This window comes from Procambarus clarkii, chromosome 19 (genome assembly GCF_040958095.1).
Source record: "Procambarus clarkii isolate CNS0578487 chromosome 19, FALCON_Pclarkii_2.0, whole genome shotgun sequence".
Lineage (NCBI taxonomy): Eukaryota > Metazoa > Arthropoda > Malacostraca > Decapoda > Cambaridae > Procambarus > Procambarus clarkii.
The window spans coordinates 15,180,558-15,199,732 of NC_091168.1; the positions used below are offsets into that span (position 1 = coordinate 15,180,558).

At 56.9% G+C, this 19,175-nt stretch overlaps 1 protein-coding gene across 30 annotated transcripts in view; it reads right to left on the minus strand.

Annotated features, from left to right (window-relative positions):
- The window catches only part of LOC123757622 (CLIP-associating protein 1), a 714,204-nt gene that overhangs the window by 349,997 nt on the left and 345,032 nt on the right, over positions 1-19,175 (minus strand). For 2 of the 30 annotated variants that reach the window (XM_069326974.1, XM_069326963.1), the window contains exon 1: positions 17,721-17,751. The exons of the other annotated variants lie outside the window; for them this stretch is intronic. The gene's annotated coding sequence lies outside the window, so the exon portion shown is untranslated. Of the gene's footprint in view, positions 1-17,720; positions 17,752-19,175 lie in introns of those variants that run through there. 30 annotated transcript variants of the gene reach the window in all.

Sequence of the window (19,175 nt, forward strand, 5' to 3'; positions counted from 1 at the left end):
CAGGTGTGGGAAGTAGACTAAGCGTGCAGGTGTGGGAAGTAGACTAAGCGTGCAGGTGTGGGAAGTAGACTAAGCGTGCAGGTGTGGGAGGTAGACTAAGCGTGCAGGTGTGGGAGGTAGACTAAGCGTGCAGGTGTGGGAAGTAGACTAAGCGTGCAGGTGTGGGAGGTAGACTAAGCGTGCAGGTGTGGGAAGTAGACTAAGCGTGCAGGTGTGGGAGGTAGACTAAGCGTGCAGGTGTGGGAAGTAGACTAAGCGTGCAGGTGTGGGAGGTAGACTAAGCGTGCAGGTGTGGGAAGTAGACTAAGCGTGCAGGTGTAGGAAGTAGACTAAGCGTGCAGGTGTGGGAGGTAGAATAAGCGTGCAGGTGTGGGAGGTAGACTAAGCGTGCAGGTGTGGGAAGTAGACTAAGCGTGCAGGTGTGGGAAGTAGACTAAGCGTGCAGGTGTGGGAAGTAGACTAAGCGTGCAGGTGTGGGAGGTAGACTAAGCGTGCAGGTGTGGGAGGTAGACTAAGCGTGCAGGTGTGGGAAGTAGACTAAGCGTGCAGGTGTGGGAGGTAGACTAAGCGTGCAGGTGTGGGAAGTAGACTAAGCGTGCAGGTGTGGGAGGTAGACTAAGCGTGCAGGTGTGGGAAGTAGACTAAGCGTGCAGGTGTGGGAGGTAGACTAAGCGTGCAGGTGTGGGAAGTAGACTAAGCGTGCAGGTGTGGGAGGTAGACTAAGCGTGCAGGTGTGGGAAGTAGACTAAGCGTGCAGGTGTGGGAGGTAGACTAAGCGTGCAGGTGTGGGAAGTAGACTAAGCGTGCAGGTGTGGGAAGTAGACTAAGCGTGCAGGTGTGGGAAGTAGACTAAGCGTGCAGGTGTGGGAAGTAGACTAAGCGTGCAGGTGTGGGAGGTAGACTAAGCGTGCAGGTGTGGGAGGTAAACTAAGCGTGCAGGTGTGGGAGGTAGACTAAGCGTGCAGGTGTGGGAAGTAGACTAAGCGTGCAGGTGTGGGAGGTAGACTAAGCGTGCAGGTGTGGGAAGTAGACTAAGCGTGCAGGTGTGGGAAGTAGACTAAGCGTGCAGGTGTGGGAAGTAGACTAAGCGTGCAGGTGTGGGAGGTAAACTAAGCGTGCAGGTGTGGGAGGTAGACTAAGCGTGCAGGTGTGGGAGGTAGACTAAGCGTGCAGGTGTGGGAAGTAGACTAAGCGTGCAGGTGTGGGAAGTAGACTAAGCGTGCAGGTGTGGGAAGTAGACTAAGCGTGCAGGTGTGGGAGGTAGACTAAGCGTGCAGGTGTGGGAAGTAGACTAAGCGTGCAGGTGTGGGAGGTAGACTAAGCGTGCAGGTGTGGGAAGTAGACTAAGCGTGCAGGTGTGGGAAGTAGACTAAGCGTGCAGGTGTGGGAAGTAGACTAAGCGTGCAGGTGTGGGAAGTAGACTAAGCGTGCAGGTGTGGGAAGTAGACTAAGCGTGCAGGTGTGGGAAGTAGACTAAGCGTGCAGGTGTGGGAAGTAGACTAAGCGTGCAGGTGTGGGAAGTAGACTAAGCTTGCAGGTGTGGGAAGTAGACTAAGCGTGCAGGTGTGGGAGGTAGACTAAGCGTGCAGGTGTGGGAGGTAGACTAAGCGTGCAGGTGTGGGAGGTAAACTAAGCGTGCAGGTGTGGGAAGAAGACTAAGCGTGCAGGTGTGGGAAGTAGACTAAGCGTGCAGGTGTGGGAAGAAGACTAAGCGTGCAGGTGTGGGAAGTAGACTAAGCGTGCAGGTGTGGGAAGAAGACTAAGCGTGCAGGTGTGGGAAGTAGACTAAGCGTGCAGGTGTGGGAAGTAGACTAAGCGTGCAGGTGTGGGAGGTAGACTAAGCGTGCAGGTGTGGGAGGTAAACTAAGCGTGCAGGTGTGGGAAGTAGACTAAGCGTGCAGGTGTGGGAAGTAGACTAAGCGTGCAGGTGTGGGAGGTAGACTAAGCGTGCAGGTGTGGGAGGTAAACTAAGCGTGCAGGTGTGGGAGGTAGACTAAGCGTGCAGGTGTGGGAAGTAGACTAAGCGTGCAGGTGTGGGGGAGACAAGCAGCTTGTATTACCAAGCAGTGATCACTCAGGTTGTGGGTCCATGCTGTGTATGCCACCAATTAACACTACAGCTTCATATGGGCTCGCTTATCTCTCACCTCTCCACTCCCCTACATACACTACGCTTTATCCGCTCCAAAACAAACTGAGCACAGATACCTTATCACCTACCTAATACCTTATCAGCCACCAGTTGATTAACAGTTGAGAGGCGGGCCCAAAGAGCTAACGCTCAACCCCCGCCAGTACAACTAAGTGAATACCTTCATGTGCGTGTATAGCGACCATAGCTGCACCGTGCACCAAGATATTTTCAGCTAGGCAGTATCAACCAAACCCCCTAGTCCTTACACTACAGAAACTGTGCTGCGACAGTTAGTGAAGATATTACAGTGTTGCGTACTTGAATACCAGAGTAAATAATGTTCAAAATCATATGAAACCATCATTTTACAGCAAGTGGTTATCAATGGTGTGTAAGGAAGACCCATCATAGCTCGCCTACCTGGTGACCAGTTATGGTCGGTCTTGCTTACCCATGAGTGACACCATCCCTGCTCCTGCAGCACTTGCTGTAAACGGCTAATTTAGTATGGTACCCTTGTCTTAGCTGCGTCTCCCTGACCGTCACAGCCGTCGTCTCCAGCTGGTCAAACACGGCCTCTCACTCTCCCGCCGACCTTTTACACAACTTCCTTGAAATAATGACTATACAACCCCGTCCTCTGACTAAGTCCATTCCATACAGCGGCCGACCCCAAAGACGCATTCATTAATTTTAAGATGCTGTCCATTCAAGACAGGAATTTTCTCAAATATAAAATTATTATCATTAGACATTAGCATATTGTGCATATTTAAGTATTGGTTATGTTAGGTGTTTAGGTTCTGTTGGCGATTATTTGTAGTACGTGGGTGAAGTATTTACAGCGTTGTGGTTCGAACAAAATTCGTCGGTGAAGCTTTTTTTTTCGGAAGTTTTCGAACGTCATCAGTTGTGAGTCGTATGTAAACCGTTTTTCATTCATAAACAGCGGGTGCATGGAATGGACCTTGGGCCTTTGTTTGGGGACGGGCTGAATTATAACAAGGTGGTGTGCGTGCACGGGACGTTATTCCTAGCACACACTAGCACCAGCGGTCGTGTCCCAGCAGTACACCTTCCTCCACGACTCTGTACACAACGTTGTCTCGCCTCAGATTTAAACGTCATTGTTAATACACAGTTTAGAAAAGCCCGTTATCTAATGGTTCATTTACAAGTGAAGAGGTGTAGGGCAGACACTGCCACAAGTGAAGGTGTAGGGCAGACACTGCCACAAGTGAAGGTGTAGGGCAGACACTGCCACAAGTGAAGAAGTGTAGGGCAGACACTGCCACAAGTGAAGAAGTGTAGGGCAGACACTGCCACAAGTGAAGAAGTGTAGGGCAGACACTGCCACAAGTGAAGAAGTGTAGGGCAGACACTGCCACAAGTGAAGAAGTGTAGGGCAGACACTGCCACAAGTGAAGAGGTGTAGGGCAGACACTGCCACAAGTGAAGAGGTGTAGGGCAGACACTGCCACAAGTGAAGAAGTGTAGGGCAGACACTGCCACAAGTGAAGAAGTGTAGGGCAGACACTGCCACAAGTGAAGGTGTAGGGCAGACACTGCCACAAGTGAAGGTGTAGGGCAGACACTGCCACAAGTGAAGGTGTAGGGCAGACACTGCCACAAGTGAAGAAGTGTAGGGCAGACACTGCCACAAGTGAAGAAGTGTAGGGCAGACACTGCCACAAGTGAAGAAGTGTAGGGCAGACACTGCCACAAGTGAAGGTGTAGGGCAGACACTGCCACAAGTGAAGGTGTAGGGCAGACACTGCCACAAGTGAAGGTGTAGGGCAGACACTGCCACAAGTGAAGAGGTGTAGGGCAGACACTGCCACAAGTGAAGAAGTGTAGGGCAGACACTGCCACAAGTGAAGAAGTGTAGGGCAGACACTGCCACAAGTGAAGGTGTAGGGCAGACACTGCCACAAGTGAAGGTGTAGGGCAGACACTGCCACAAGTGAAGAGGTGTTGGGCAGACACTGCCACAAGTGAAGAGGTGTAGGGCAGACACTGCCACAAGTGAAGAAGTGTAGGGCAGACACTGCCACAAGTGAAGAGGTGTAGGGCAGACACCGCCACAAGTGAAGAAGTGTAGGGCAGACACTGCCACAAGTGAAGAGGTGTAGGGCAGACACTGCCACAAGTGAAGAGGTGTAGGGCAGACACTGCCACAAGTGAAGAGGTGTAGGGCAGACACCACCACAAGTACAGACACACTCCAAGTGAAGAGTAGTGGAAGAGCGATAAGCAGCAAGCAGACTATCAAGATAACATGACCCTAACTTACTACACGCGGTCACTACAATCACTGCCCGCCGTCAACTGTTTTACTGCGGTGCCCCCCCCCCCACTCCCGGCTGTCTGCGGTGCCCCCCCCCCACTCCCGGCTGTCTGCGGTGCCCCCCCCCCACCCCCGGCTGTCTGCGGTGCCCCCCCCACTCCCGGCTGTCTGCGGTGCCCGCCCCCCACACTCCCGGCTGTCTGCGGTGCCCGCCCCCCACACTCCCGGCTGTCTGCGGTGCCCGCCCCCCACACTCCCGGCTGTCTGCGGTGCCCGCCCCCCACACTCCCGGCTGTCTGCGGTGCCCGCCCCCCACACTCCCGGCTGTCTGCGGTGCCCGCCCCCCACACTCCCGGCTGTCTGCGGTGCCCCCCCCACTCCCGGCTGTCTGCGGTGCCCCCCCACTCCCGGCTGTCTGCGGTGCCCCCCCCACTCCCGGCTGTCTGCGGTGCCCCCCCCACTCCCGGCTGTCTGCGGTGCCCCCCCCCACACTCCCGGCTGTCTGCGGTGCCCCCCCACTCCCATCTGTCTGCGGTGCCCCCCCCCACACTCCCGGCTGTCTGCGGTGCCCCCCCCACTCCCGGCTGTCTGCGGTGCCCCCCCCACTCCCGGCTGTCTGCGGTGCCCCCCCCCACTCCCGGCTGTCTGCGGTGCCTTCCCCCACTCCCGGCTGTCTGCGGTGCCCCCCCCACTCCCGGCTGTCTGCGGTGCCCGCCCCCCACTCCCGGCTGTCTGCGGTGCCCCCCCACTCCCGGCTGTCTGCGGTGCCCCCCCACTCCCGGCTGTCTGCGGTGCCCCCCCCCACTCCCGGCTGTCTGCGGTGCCCCCCCCCACTCCCGGCTGTCTGCGGTGCCCCCCCCCCACTCCCGGCTGTCTGCGGTGCCCGCCCCACTCTCCCGGCTGTCTGCGGTGCCCCCCCCCACTCCCGGCTGTCTGCGGTGCCCCCCCCACACTCCCGGCTGTCTGCGGTGCCCCCCCCCCCCACTCCCGGCTGTCTGCGGTGCCCCCCCCCCACTCCCGGCTGTCTGCGGTGCCCGCCCCACTCTCCCGGCTGTCTGCGGTGCCCCCCCCCACTCCCGGCTGTCTGCGGTGCCCCCCCCACTCTCCCGGCTGTCTGCGGTGCCCCCCCCCACTCCCGGCTGTCTGCGGTGCCCCCCCCACACTCCCGGCTGTCTGCGGTGCCCCCCCCCCACACTCCCGGCTGTCTGCGGTGCCCCCCCCCCACCCCCGGCTGCCCGCGGTGCCCGCCCCAAGAGGTGTCACCACACACCACACACCCAGCGCCCTCTACACCACCACACACCCAGCGCCCTCTACACCACCACACACCCAGCGCCCTCTACACCACCACACACCCAGCGCCCTCTACACCACCACACACCCAGCGCCCTCTACACCACCACACACCCAGCGCCCTCTACACCACCACACACCCAGCGCCCTCTACACCACCACACACCCAGCGCCCTCTACACCACCACACACCCAGCGCCCTCTACACCACCACACACCCAGCGCCCTCTACACCACCACACACCCAGCGCCCTCTACACCACCACACACCCAGCGCCCTCTACACCACCACACACCCAGCGCCCTCTACACCACCACACACCCAGCGCCCTCTACACCACCACACACCCAGCGCCCTCTACACCACCACACACCCAGCGCCCTCTACACCACCACACACCCAGCGCCCTCTACACCACCACACACCCAGCGCCCTCTACACCACCACACACCCAGCGCCCTCTACACCACCACACACCCAGCGCCCTCTACACCACCACACACCCAGCGCCCTCTACACCACCACACACCCAGCGCCCTCTACACCACCACACACCCAGCGCCCTCTACACCACCACACACCCAGCGCCCTCTACACCACCACACACCCAGCGCCCTCTACACCACCACACACCCAGCGCCCTCTACTCCACCACACACCCAGCGCCCTCTACACCACCACACACCCAGCGCCCTCTACACCACCACACACCCAGCGCCCTCTACACCACCACACACCCAGCGCCCTCTACACCACCACACACCCAGCGCCCTCTACACCACCACACACCCAGCGCCCTCTACTCCACCACACACCCAGCGCCCTCTACACCACCACACACCCAGCGCCCTCTACACCACCACACACCCAGCGCCCTCTACACCACCACACACCCAGCGCCCTCTACACCACCACACACCCAGCGCCCTCTACACCACCACACACCCAGCGCCCTCTACTCCACCACACACCCAGCGCCCTCTACTCCACCACACACCCAGCGCCCTCTACACCACCACACACCCAGCGCCCTCTACACCACCACACACCCAGCGCCCTCTACACCACCACACACCAGTACAACAGTCTGGCGCTGGTAAAGGCCACCAACGTACAGTGAAGGTCGTATAAAGGTTCATTATAAAACGACAAAAGGTGAGCAAGGAAATGGAAATGAGGTTTGGCCCTCAGCATCACAGCTCAGCCGCCGTCGCTGACCCACACCTCCCCCCCCCCCCTCTCACTGCTCCCCCACACCCCACCCTACCGAGAGAGGAACCTGCCCAATCGTACCTTACCAGTTCTACCCGTTATCTTACTATTAACGTTGGTATAATGTTTCCTTTCTTACCAGTTTTATTTTGTTTTATCCAACTGTGTATTATAGTTCACTGGAGCTACCTACACGAGGTGGTCGTGAGCCACAGAGAGGTATATATAAGTTAACATGTCCGTAGAGAGGTCAGTCTCGGGCACCATGTGAGGCACTTGACACACACACGCGCACACACACACACACCAGCGCTGACGCAATGTTGAGTCACGGTATCACCTTTGTCTACCATTCCCACCACCAGTGTGCTCTAGCAGCCGCCGCAGCAGCAACCACCGCCGCCGCCGCAGCAGCAACCACCGCCGCCGCCGCCGCCGCAGCAGCAGCAACCACCGCAGCAGCAGCAACCACCGCCGCCGCAGCAGCAGCAACCACCGCAGCAGCAGCAACCACCGCCGCCGCCGCAGCAACCACCGCCGCCGCCGCAGCAACCACCGCCGCCGCAGCAACCACCGCCGCCGCAGCAGCAGCAACCACCGCAGCAGCAGCAACCACCGCCGCCGCAGCAGCAGCAACCACCGCCGCCGCAGCAGCAGCAACCACCGCCGCCGCAGCAGCAGCAACCACCGCCGCCGCAGCAGCAGCAACCACCGCCGCCGCAGCAGCAGCAACCACCGCCGCCGCAGCAGCAGCAACCACCGCAGCAGCAGCAACCACCGCCGCCGCAGCAGCAACCACCGCCGCCGCAGCAGCAACCACCGCAGCAGCAGCAACCACCGCCGCCGCAGCAGCAGCAACCACCGCAGCAGCAGCAACCACCGCCGCCGCAGCAGCAGCAACCACCGCAGCAGCAGCAACCACCGCAGCAGCAGCAACCACCGCCGCCGCAGCAGCAGCAGCAACCACCGCCGCCGCAGCAGCAGCAACCACCGCAGCAGCAGCAACCACCGCCGCCGCAGCAGCAGCAACCACCGCAGCAGCAGCAGCAACCACCGCCGCCGCAGCAGCAGCAACCACCGCAGCAGCAACCACCGCCGCCGCAGCAGCAGCAACCACCGCCGCCGCAGCAGCAGCAACCGCCGCCGCAGCAGCAGCAACCACCGCAGCAGCAGCAGCAGCAACCACCGCCGCCGCAGCAGCAGCAACCACCGCAGCAGCAGCAACCACCGCCGCCGCAGCAGCAGCAACCACCGCAGAAGCAGCAACCACCGCCGCCGCAGCAGCAGCAACCACCGCCGCAGCAGCAGCAACCACCGCAGCAGCAGCAGCAGCAACCACCGCCGCCGCAGCAGCAGCAACCACCGCAGCAGCAGCAACCACCGCAGCAGCAGCAACCACCGCCGCCGCAGCAGCAGCAACCACCGCAGCAGCAGCAACCACCGTCGCCGCCGCAGCAGCAGCAACCACCGTCGCCGCAGCAGCAGCAGCAACCACCGCCGCCGCAGCAGCAGCAACCACCGTCGCCGCCGCAGCAGCAGCAACCACCGTCGCCGCAGCAGCAGCAGCAACCACCGCCGCTGCCGCAGCAACCACCGCCGCTGCCGCAGCAACCACCGCAGCAGCAGCAACCACCGCCGCAGCAGCAGCAACCACCGCCGCTGCCGCAGCAACCACCGCCGCCGCAGCAGCAGCAACCACCGTCGCCGCAGCAGCAGCAGCAACCACCGCCGCCGCAGCAGCAGCAACCACCGTCGCCGCAGCAGCAGCAGCAACCACCGCCGCCGCAGCAGCAGCAACCACCGTCGCCGCCGCAGCAGCAGCAACCACCGTCGCCGCCGCAGCAGCAGCAACCACCGTCGCCGCAGCAGCAGCAGCAACCACCGCCGCAGCAGCAGCAACCACCGCCGCCGCAGCAGCAGCAACCACCGTCGCCGCAGCAGCAGCAGCAACCACCGCCGCCGCAGCAGCAGCAACCACCGTCGCCGCAGCAGCAGCAGCAACCACCGCCGCCGCAGCAGCAGCAACCACCGTCGCCGCCGCAGCAGCAGCAACCACCGCCGCAGCAGCAGCAACCACCGCCGCCGCTGCCGCAGCAACCACCGCCGCCGCAGCAGCAGCAACCACCGTCGCCGCCGCAGCAGCAGCAACCACCGTCGCCGCAGCAGCAGCAGCAACCACCGTCGCCGCAGCAGCAGCAGCAACCACCGTCGCCGCAGCAGCAGCAGCAACCACCGCCGCCAGTGTACTCTCCATGCACCACCACTACACAACTACCCAGAGAATATTGTCTCACTAATTGTAACCTTAAGGTGTGTGTGTGTGAACGGGAGTAATCATTATAGAGTAGGCATGACAAGCAGGTGAGGGCAAGGCGTCCACTGAGCCCTCCAGTGTTAAGGAACAAGCAGGAGGACGATACCACGGAGCCTCTCGTGTTGCAGCTACCAACCCAACTATGGCGGACCCGGCTCCATTTTCACAGTCACATGAACGTTGTATTAAATTACCAAAATGTACAGGGTGATTCTCGACTCGATACTCATAAGAAACCTCACTTGTGAGAAGCTCACTTGTGAGAAGCTCACTTGTGAGAAGCTTGACCTGCCCTCGTACCACCGTTGTTAACCCCATTAGTATTCCTGGACATCAACAGTAGCAGCATGGAACACTTGCACCACAAGGTGTGGACCAATGTACCAAGAAGCAAACACACAAAGCTACGAACGCTACATAATAGACGGCATAAAATACTGAAATTGTATTGAGTAAACTCTGCCATCTAAATCGGCCATGTATTTGTTGATATTTTCTATGTTATATAAATTGTTTACAAGTTTCACTATGATACCTGATTGATACCTGGTTGATGGGGTTCTGGGAGTTCTACTCCCCAAGCCCGGCCCGACTATCATTAATTAAGCACCACAGACTACAGAGAAGCACAAAACTCAGCACCAAAGTCCGTACCGAACAAACTTGCTTCAGTTATCAGCAGCAGCATCTCCACCTGGAAGATACTGGAGGGACAGGTCCCAAATCTACACAGTAAAATAACAACGTACTGGAGTGAACGATATGGAAGAAAATGCAGAATAGAACCAGTGAAGAGCAGAGGTGCCACAGGCACAATCAGAGAACACTGTATAAACATCAGAGGTCCATGGTTGTTCAACAGGAGCAGCCGCGTCCAAGGGTCTGATTGACCAAACGACCAAACAGAAAACCAGGTCAAACTGGGCCGCGGGGACGTTGATCCTCGGAACCCACACAAGGTAAACCCTTCACGCCTCGTCTTCCTAGAGGATGTAGATGAAGTTTTCCTTATCTGCCTTCACCCGGGAGGTTTGGAACCCTCCGAGACTACCATTCTCATCCTCCCTTGTGCAAGTACAAGTGTGAGTGTCCATGGTATAGTACGGCCACCAACAGTGAGGAGGGACGCTCCTCAGCGAACCAGTGATCAACGCATCCTGCAGAAGTTTGTGAGAATAACTTGTGAGAGGAGCAGCAGTTAGTGATGTTCCTGAGGAGCGCCACCCTTCTTACTGCTCACTCCAGCTAACTCTTGTGTGCATCTTCTCATCTGACAAAACAACAAATTTCACCCAAGTAACACTTCCTTCTATTTGTCACAATACAACAAAATTCACAGAAATACTGTAATGCCCATTGTATAGACAATGGAAATAAAAAAAGCGTGATGAATCTAGGAATAAATATCGAGGCTCTACGATGATACAGCATCCGCACCCATCATCATCATCATGCTGCCACTATGCTGATTTTGATTATATATACTTGAGTATACGTGGTTGATACCTGCTTGATGGGGTTCTGGGAGTTCTTCTACTCCCCAAGCCCGGCCCGAGGCCAGGCTTGACTTGTGAGAGTTTGGTCCACTAGGCTGTTGCTTGGAGCGGCCCGCAGGCCCACATACCCACCACAGCCCGGTTGGTCCGGCACTCCTTGGAGGAAACAATCTAATTTCCTCTTGAAGATGTCCACGGGACGGGAATGTAAATCCCGTCATAACATGATGATACGAGTTTAAACAGTGAGAATATGTTGACACACAAACCCGTGCGTGCGTGCGTGTGTGCGTGTGTGTGTGTGTGTGTGTGTGTGTGTGTGTGTGTGTGTGTGTGTGTGTGGGGGGATGGGGGGTGCCCTACAGGCGGGCAGTGAGGTACTCGGCACAACAAAGTACAAGTTATGTCAACACCTGGCCTCTAGTACAGTGCCCGGTGACCTTGTCACCCTCCAGTACAGTGTCTGGTGACCTTGTCACCCTCTAGTACAGTATCTGGTGACCTTGTCACCCTCCAGTACAGTGTCTGGTGACCTTGTCACCCTCCAGTACAGTGTCTGGTGACCTTGTCACCCTCCAGTACAGTGTCCGGTGACCTTGTCACCCTCTAGTACAGTATCTGGTGACCTTGTCACCCTCTGGTACAGTATCTGGTGACCTTGTCACCCTCCAGTACAGTGTCTGGTGACCTTGTCACCCTCCAGTACAGTGTCCGGTGACCTTGTCACCCTCCAGTACAGTGTCCGGTGACCTTGTCACCCTCTGGTACAGTGTCCGGTGACCTTGTCACCCTCTGGTACAGTGTCCGGTGACCTTGTCACCCTCTGGTACAGTGTCCGGTGACCTTGTCACCCTCTAGTACAGTATCTGGTGACCTTGTCACCCTCCAGTACAGTGTCCGGTGACCTTGTCACCCTCTGGTACAGTGTCCGGTGACCTTGTCACCCTCTAGTACAGTATCTGGTGACCTTGTCACCCTCCAGTACAGTGCCCGGTGACCTTGTCACCCTCCAGTACAGTGTCTGGTGACCTTGTCACCCTCTGGTACAGTATCTGGTGACCTTGTCACCCTCCAGTACAGTGTCTGGTGACCTTGTCACCCTCCAGTACAGTGTCTGGTGACCTTGTCACCCTCCAGTACAGTGTCCGGTGACCTTGTCACCCTCTAGTACAGTATCTGGTGACCTTGTCACCCTCTGGTACAGTATCTGGTGACCTTGTCACCCTCCAGTACAGTATCTGGTGACCTTGTCACCCTCCAGTACAGTGTCCGGTGACCTTGTCACCCTCTAGTACAGTATCTGGTGACCTTGTCACCCTCTGGTACAGTGTCCGGTGACCTTGTCACCCTCTGGTACAGTGTCCGGTGACCTTGTCACCCTCCAGTACAGTGTCCGGTGACCTTGTCACCCTCCGGTACAGTGTCCGGTGACCTTGTCACCCTCCAGTACAGTGTCCGGTGACCTTGTCACCCTCCAGTACAGTGCCCGGTGACCTTGTCACCCTCCAGTACAGTGTCCGGTGACCTTGTCACCCTCTAGTACAGTATCTGGTGACCTTGTCACCCTCCAGTACAGTGTCTGGTGACCTTGTCACCCTCCAGTACAGTGTCTGGTGACCTTGTCACCCTCCAGTACAGTGTCCGGTGACCTTGTCACCCTCTAGTACAGTATCTGGTGACCTTGTCACCCTCTGGTACAGTATCTGGTGACCTTGTCACCCTCCAGTACAGTATCTGGTGACCTTGTCACCCTCCAGTACAGTGTCCGGTGACCTTGTCACCCTCTAGTACAGTATCTGGTGACCTTGTCACCCTCTGGTACAGTGTCCGGTGACCTTGTCACCCTCTGGTACAGTGTCCGGTGACCTTGTCACCCTCTAGTACAGTGTCCGGTGACCTTGTCACCCTCCGGTACAGTGTCCGGTGACCTTGTCACCCTCCAGTACAGTGTCCGGTGACCTTGTCACCCTCCAGTACAGTGCCCGGTGACCTTGTCACCCTCCAGTACAGTGTCCGGTGACCTTATCACCCTCTAGTACAGTGTCCGGTGACCTTGTCACCCTCCGGTACAGTGTCCGGTGACCTTGTCACCCTCCAGTAGTGTCCGGTGACCTTGTCACCCTCCAGTACAGTGCCCGGTGACCTTGTCACCCTCCAGTACAGTGTCCGGTGACCTTGTCACCCTCTAGTACAGTATCTGGTGACCTTGTCACCCTCTGGTACAGTATCTGGTGACCTTGTCACCCTCCAGTACAGTGTCTGGTGACCTTGTCACCCTCCAGTACAGTATCTGGTGACCTTGTCACCCTCCAGTACAGTGTCCGGTGACCTTGTCACCCTCTAGTACAGTATCTGGTGACCTTGTCACCCTCTGGTACAGTATCTGGTGACCTTGTCACCCTCTGGTACAGTATCTGGTGACCTTGTCACCCTCCAGTACAGTGTCCGGTGACCTTGTCACCCTCCAGTACGGTGCCCGGTGACCTTGTCACCGGGCACGGCAAGTGACAAAACAGGTCAAATGTGCCTTTACATCAACTTAGATCAATAGTCCCAGTGAGAAGAGTATTAAAGGTGTTGTGGTTGCAAGTACAAGAAGAGGACTGGTGCAGGGGTGAGGTGAGAGGTGGTCAGTCACCAGGCCACCAGCACCACTCTTCACACAGGCGCCAGTGATCAACACACACACACAAAGGCCCACACCACTACACATGTGGGCGTTTACATAAACACTGAAGATAACTGCCCTACAATGCACGTACACACAGGTGTACACAAGGCTGTACGAGGTATCCCTGCCCAACAGGAATACCTTGCACAACTTTTCATCAACAAATACAAACCCCATTACCCTCCTGCTTGCAACCAAAATATATACACCAGTAAGACAGAAACTAGTAACGGGAGTGGGCCAGGCTGAGGCTTGGGGCCCGCGCTGGAAAATCCCCGCTTTCCTTTTTTATTTACAATAAAGTTGAAAACATTGTCAAATGTCTTACACTGGAGGTGAGTGTAGGAGGGACGTAGCGGTCTCCACACTGGTCACCGCCACCTGCTGTACCTCGCGACCATCCCAAATGATCAGTGCCATTTGGTCTATATATTTACAAGGGCAAGTGTTGAGTATCGGGAGGCGACGCACCTCATTACGAGAGTAAAGGTCACTAACAGTTTCTCTCATCACGATATAATTATTACGTCAACACGGGTGAGGCAGGCACGACACACGGGTGAGGCAGGCACGACACACGGCGTGAGGCAGGCACGACACACGGGTGAGGCAGGCACGACACACGGGTGAGGCAGGCACGACACACGGGTGAGGCAGGCACGACACACGGGTGAGGCAGGCACGTCACACGGGTGAGGCAGGCACGACACACGGGTGAGGCAGGCACGTCACACGGCGTGAGGCAGGCACGACACGGGTGAGGCAGGCACGACACGGGTGAGGCAGGCACGTCACACGGGTGAGGCAGGCACGTCACACGGGTGAGGCAGGCACGTCACACGGCGTGAGGCAGGCACGACACAGGTGAGGCAGGCACGACACACGGGTGAGGCAGGCACGACACACGGGTGAGGCAGGCACGTCACACGGGTGAGGCAGGCACGACACACGGGTGAGGCAGGCACGTCACACGGGTGAGGCAGGCACGTCACACGGGTGAGGCAGGCACGACACACGGGTGAGGCAGGCACGTCACACGGGTGAGGCAGGCACGTCACACGGCGTGAGGCAGGCACGACACACGGGTGAGGCAGGCACGACACACGGGTGAGGCAGGCACGACACACGGGTGAGGCAGGCACGACACACGGGTGAGGCAGGCACGACACACGGGTGAGGCAGGCACGACACACGGGTGAGGCAGGCACGACACACGGGTGAGGCAGGCACGACACAGGTGAGGCAGGCACGACACACGGGTGAGGCAGGCACGTCACACGGGTGAGGCAGGCACGTCACACGGGTGAGGCAGGCACGACACACGGGTGAGGCAGGCACGTCACACGGGTGAGGCAGGCACGACACACGGGTGAGGCAGGCACGACACACGGGTGAGGCAGGCACGACACACGGGTGAGGCAGGCACGACACACGGGTGAGGCAGGCACGACACACGGGTGAGGCAGGCACGACACACGGGTGAGGCAGGCACGACACACGAGTGAGGCAGGCACGACACACGAGTGAGGCAGGCACGACACACGAGTGAGGCAGGCACGACACACAGGTGAAGCAGGCACGACACACGGGTGTGACAATAATGGACTACCTGTGAGGTGGAGCCACTGAGGCTGTAACACTAGCGGTGGGCACCAGGTCACGCGGCGCCCTCCACCTAGTGACGCCACACCCCCCCCCCCCCCCTCACCACTACACACACCTGTACTCAAATATGAATGAATCAATACAAAATACCCTTTCACATTAACTTCTTGTCTGACCATTCTTAAACGTTATGCCTGATTACACCTTAAAATTCCGGCCACTTGCCAAGGCATGATAGGAGGGTAGAAGCAGGCAATAATGAATGAAGGTATAGTGGGGGTTTGATGAATAGGTAGAGGCGCGGGTAGGTGGAGCCCTGGCCACAGTGGGCCACACTCACTCGCCCCTCACAACCATAACAAACTATTTCCTCCCAGCTCTCTCCTGGCCCACCAGCACACCCTCGCATCAACAACCTCCACCAATCCGCCTCTATTCTCTATACTTCACACACACGCCACTACCGCTTGCAACACTAATGTCTTGTGCAACCTCAACCCACCAACTCCTGTTTGTTTCCTCAGATATAACCATCATGACATTTACCAGACGAGAACCTGCCAATACCACATCTCCCCTCCCCCCCCTCCACCTCTCTCTCTCCCTCCCCCTCTCTCTAACTGCAAATGTATATATAATAAAAAGATTAAAAGTGAGTGAAATCAAATTTTCCATACATGTGAGCTGTGTGTACAGAATACGGAAGACAGCCTTGCCAAACATTACCCCAGCAAGCACTCTCCAGGAGTGAAGTGCTCTCTTGAGTATTATTACTTTGCCTCAATACTAATAACGCTTTTTTTTTCTTTTCACTGGTTCTTAAAACCCGATAAAGTATTGGTGGAGGTGTTGTAGTTGATGTTACCCGCGAGTGTCGCCGGTTATCACAGACCAGTAATGACCACAAAGGTTTACCCGGCTGCACCAACAACAATGTCACATTTCTTAACATTTCCTATGTAATGGCGCCGGGCACCACAACTCTTACGAAATGTATATTTTACCCAACCCTGGGAGTTAGGTTTTATGGTTATCTGTCTTGCTCAAGTTGACATCATATTGGGATTTGATGAGCCAAGATGTGCAGACTTGGTTAGCAGAGTGTAGAACGTCTCTGGAATGTGTGCTAATGAAACCAAGTGATACGTTACGCTCACACCTCAACTATTATATTCTTAACTGTCCGCTGACTGATGTATATACAAATACTGAGATACTGACTCTTCCTGAACAAATAACCTGCATGTGTCACAACGGAGAGATTGGAGCTACTTAGACATATATAACAATTTTGCACCAAGATTGTAACCGTTTGTTGAATTATCTGTATGAATTTACCTAGTTGTGCTTGGGGGGGGCTGAGCTCCGCTCTTTCGGCCCGCCTCTCAGCTGTCAATCAATCGACTGTTACTGACTACTAACTAATCCTCCCCCCCCCACACACACAGGAAACAGCCCGTAACAGCTGTTAACTCCCAGGTACCTATTTACTGATAGATAACAGAGGCATCAGGGTGAAAGAAACTGCCCATTTTGTGTCTGTCATCACCGGGGATCGAACAGACCCTAGGATTACGACTCTTGAGCGCTGTTCACTTAGCTATCAGGCCCCCAAAATGTGTATTGCAACTTGTGTCTATGTACCTAGTCATCAGAGTATGTGTGTGTGTTCGTCTGGTATCATACTGCATGTGTACACTAAGAAATGTATATGTATCAACCAGAATGTTTGGTAATATACTGATTGTTTGTAAACATATATATGAACACGTTGTTCTGAACCTGGTGCAAATAACTTAAGCTACCTCATCGCTGTGTGTATATTTATACCTCAATAAACTTGTTTAAGTTTCTCTGGAATGCTTACAGATTGAGGCGAAAAATATATGAGGTATTAAAAATGAAATATAAATGTGGTGGAAATATGAACACACAACTCCCACCAACACATGCAAAACTGCTGGATTTAGACTGGATATGGAGTGACTGGTTAAGGGTAGTTAGAGACTGGATGGCAGAGCCCAGTGTTGCTGTAGGAGCGTGAGGGTGTAGGAGCGTGAGGGTGTGTGGATGTACAGTAGTGGCCAGCGTGCCGGAGGGTGGCTCAGTAATGCTAAGACACCAGCCATTCATATAGGAGCACCACAACTTGCGTAATGGGAGGATGAGGAGAGTGAGGCACCCGGAGCGTGTCACTACAGTAACACCCTTACCCAAGACTCATGACCACGACCCTCACCACCACCACCTCCTCCTCCTCCTCCTGGGTAAGTAAAGCAGCATCTGCTCCACCGCTCCTAACATGACCAACAATAACAAATCACGCACACGAAACCAATGTCACTCTCTCCATCACTATCACTCTTACACTATATTTTTCCACCTTTAACTACGTTCACAGATTATATAAAATGAATGAAATATCACTTTGGGTTAAGAGTAGCCATCTGACATTCACTTCACATGAAGGCACTACGAGAGTTGCCTAAGCAACCGGTTGGACCACTGCTTCGTCTTGTCACCACTAGATCACTCCACCACTTTTGTCACAACATTGTTTACATTGTTGTACGTAAGACTGTCACCATGTATGAAAAGCCACAGTGTTTCATCTGTGATAAGAGGTCCAGATAAGAGCGGGCAGGGGGGGGGGGGGGATTGCTCGTGGCTGTGATGATATGAGAGACGAGGACGAGACGGAGCTCACATCCGCACCCTGCACACGCTGGCCCAGCACTGCTGCCTCACTCACCCCGACACACACTCCCTCCCCCCCACCACCACATACACACAACACACGCACGCTGCCAGTGCCATCCCACCACCACCTGTGTACGCACGCACGCACACGCCACCTCCCCCCCTCTCTCTGACACACACACACACACACACACACACACACACACACACACACACGCTGCCAGAGCCATCCCACCACCACCTGTGTACGCACGCACACGCCACCCCCCCCCCCACACACACAACACACGCACGCTGCCAGTGCCATCCCTTCACCACCTGTGTACGCACGTACGCACACGCCACCCCCCCCCCACACACACACAACACACGCACGCTGCCAGTGCCATCCCTTCACCACCTGTGTACGCATGCACGCACACGCCACCTCCCCCCCCCACACGCACGCTGCCAGAGCCATCCCCTCATCACCTGTGTACGCACGCACACGCCACCCCCCCCCCACACACACACACAACACACGCACGCTGCTAGTGCCATCCCTTCACCACCTGTGTACGCATGCACGCACACGCCACCTCCCCCCACCACACGCACACAACACACGCACGCTGCCAGAGCCATCCCACCACCACCTGTGTACGCATGCACGCACACGCCACCTCCACCCCCCCCCACACACACACAACACACGCACGCTGCCAGAGCCATCCCACCACCACCTGTGTACGCATGCACGCACACGCCACCTCCACCCCCCCCCCCACACACACACACAACACACGCACGCTGCCAGTGCCATCCCACCACCACCTGTGTACGCACGCACGCACGCACGCACACGCCACCTCCCCCCCCCCCCACACACAACACACGCACGCTGGCAGTGTCATCCCACCACCACCTGTGTACGCACGCACACGCCACCTGCCCCCTCTCTCTGACACACACACACACACACACACACACACACACACACACACACACACACACACACACACACACACACACACACACACACACACACACACGCTGCCAGAGCCATCCCACCACCACCTGTGTACGCACGCACATGCCCCCCCACACACACAACACACGCACGCTGCCAGAGCCATCCCACCACCACCTGTGTACGCACGCACATGCCCCCCACACACACAACACACAAACAACACACGCACGCTGCCAGTGCCATCCCTTCACCACCTGTGTACGCATGCACGCACACGCCACCTCCCCCCCCACACACACAACACACGCACGCTGCCAGAGCCATCCCACCACCACCTGTGTACGCATGCACGCACACGCCACCTCCCTCCCCCCCCCACACACACAGAACACACGCACGCTGCCAGTGCCATCCCACCACCACCTGTGTACGCACGCACGCACACGCCACCTCCCCCCCCCCACACACACAACACAAGCACGCTGCCAGAGCCATCCCACCACCACCTGT